Source organism: Triticum dicoccoides, chromosome 4B (genome assembly GCF_002162155.2).
Source record: "Triticum dicoccoides isolate Atlit2015 ecotype Zavitan chromosome 4B, WEW_v2.0, whole genome shotgun sequence".
Lineage (NCBI taxonomy): Eukaryota > Viridiplantae > Streptophyta > Magnoliopsida > Poales > Poaceae > Triticum > Triticum dicoccoides.
This window is the reverse complement of record NC_041387.1, coordinates 635,502,883-635,505,385: the sequence shown is the minus strand read 5'-3', so window position 1 is coordinate 635,505,385 and position 2,503 is coordinate 635,502,883. Positions and strand designations below refer to the sequence as shown.

The following is a 2,503-nucleotide window of genomic DNA, read 5'->3' as shown; positions in this document are numbered from 1 at the left end:
GTTAATAGAACTATTTTCACTAAGAAACTTCATGCTTCATCAAGATGTAGATATTTGGATATGCTCATTTTTTTATATTTTGAATGCTACATTATTGTAATTGTAGTGGTGAATTGAATTAACTTACAACTCATATGAATGGCCAAAAATAACACCAAATAACTTTTTTCTAGGTACATTCTGCTAGTTTTCCTATAATTTACTCGCATACAGATGCCTACTTCAATCTAATTTTTTATGATAAACAGCTAAAACAAAAATAAAGTAAATGACAAATCTAGTTGTGAAAGTGTGCAAGTCATTCCGCCAATTCCCCGGGAAAATAAGTTTTCTTCTAGCAAAGCAAATAGTACCTAAATGGAACAAGGAATGCCCCATATCTTGCTAATAATGTGTTGAAAAAATAGAGATATAAAACCACTTCCAATTATAATAGTAATTCTTAATGCATTTGTGTATAAACAACACCCTAAAGGCTGCCATTGACTAATATCACTTTCATGGCAAGTAGGTTAGCATGGTAGTATGTCGGTTTGAACTGATATGCATGTATTTATCATGCAGATGAAATCATAAAAAAAAGATAAACCGGCATGTGAATATGCACGTATATGCCCGGGGACATAATATCAAAACCTTTGCTCAAGCATAGACTTCACAACAATGCAATTTTTGAATCTGAAAATAGCCAAGCCATCTTGTAATTGAAATTCTTATCCTACTCGGCCTACTCGTGATATGTTAGTGCCACTTCTTATAGTTTACAGTACTATTACATATGGTTATTGCACCACATAATTTTCATTGCATAGTATTTGATACAATAGGTAAGTAAACTAAGTGAGGAGGAAATGTAACTCACATATGGTTCATCCCAAGAACTAGAATCTTTTCCAAAAGTTATTGCTTCTGTGGAGTTTGGCTTCAAGCTTTCCAGATTTTGTGTGGCCCGGACAAAATCATATGATATCAAATCATTTCCCTTCCACTAAAATGGTAAATATATGTTAGGAGGGAAATAAATCATACGTGCATCCAATGTAGAATCAAGATCTTGAACCTAATGTGAATTTCATAGCTAAAGCATTTGTTATCCTGGCATTAGTAAAGAAGGTAACAACTTTGGGAGTGGGTCATACTATGCTAATGGTGATTATCTCAGTACCATGATTTGGTTGAATCTTCTCTAGTCATTATGCCCATTAATTGCTCATTATTATTTACAAGAGAAGATGATGGTATAGTTTACAAGGGTTTGTGGTGATTCTACCCATTAATTACTCACTATTATTTATTTATTGATCCATCTTGCTATCATTGTTATTCTAAATGACCATATATGGTATAGTTTACAAGAGACTAGAAATGAGAAATAGAATGAAATAGGAAAGGCAGAAAAGTTGAAAAGAACATAAAGAGAAGACGATGGAATCTAGGAACGTCGTTAATATCATCGGTAAAGTGTTGTAATCCAATGGAGCACTTTTCAACAAGATCTGATGCCAATGGGCCAAGATCCAAATCGACTGCATGGATTCTAAGATGATAACTTGACAGGGTTAATATAGTGCTTTCCCTAACATTAGATCCACAAGCCAAACCTTGGTTTGGTTTAATGGATGGCAATCACGATCTTTGTATGTTTAGTAACCCTTTAGGATCTGAATTACTTAAAAAATACTCCTCCCATCATACCATAACCCCTTCGATTTATTACAACTCTAGCATGACACGGTATAACATAATATATGGCACTAGAGCAAATACTAGTTCCTACTTCAATACACAACACATCTTACTTAAATAAAATTATATAATGTTGCAATGCATCATACAATTACCTCTAGAACCGCGGGGTGTAGCCGAACACCTCTAGTTTGAAGTGCATTAAAAAAGAAACATAGAGCAATCACTCGTCGAAGATGAGTAAGTTTAGACATTTTGATATGTAAACTGATGAAGATCACTCTATGCATTGAGAAGTATATATAGACTTGGTATGACATGGGGGGGGGGGTAACATCTTGCATAGAAGATATTTTTAATTATGGCATAGATTCATGAATATCTGCACAAAATCTGTTTTTAATGCTAGTTATACCAAGCAATATTTGTTCTAATAAGGTTTGAAATATTCTGTAGTGCCAACCAGACCATACAGAATTAAATGAATACGTGAGCAAATAATTTGTTAATGGCCAACAAATGTATGCACACAATTAATTCAGTATAAGCATAAATCATATTTTACTGGCTAAAACCACATGGCATAGTACATGATCGATCCACATTACAAAATTTAAAGAGAAAACAAATATATGACCCCATAAAAATACAAAATTATGAATGTGTGCAAATGTACCAACCCAAGTATTAATTTTAAGATATGTGAGAAAGATTTGTGCTTCCTCGGCCACGAGGCATAATTATTTCTACAAAGGACGCTGGAGTACCCGCCTCCTAGGGGGCTTCGCGGACGGGAGTGCACTCTACGTCATCTGTT

The 2,503-nt window shown here is 34.2% G+C and overlaps 1 protein-coding gene across 1 annotated transcript in view; it reads right to left on the bottom strand.

Moving 5' to 3' along the window:
- Positions 1-1,943, bottom strand: part of LOC119294108 — a 4,498-nt gene extending 2,555 nt beyond the window's left edge. The window contains exons 1-2 of the mRNA XM_037572369.1: positions 1,842-1,943; positions 863-988 (exon numbers count right to left, since the gene is read on the bottom strand). The gene's annotated coding sequence lies outside the window, so the exon portion shown is untranslated. The remainder of the gene's footprint in view (positions 1-862; positions 989-1,841) is intronic.
- Between the last annotated feature and the right edge of the window lie 560 nt (positions 1,944-2,503).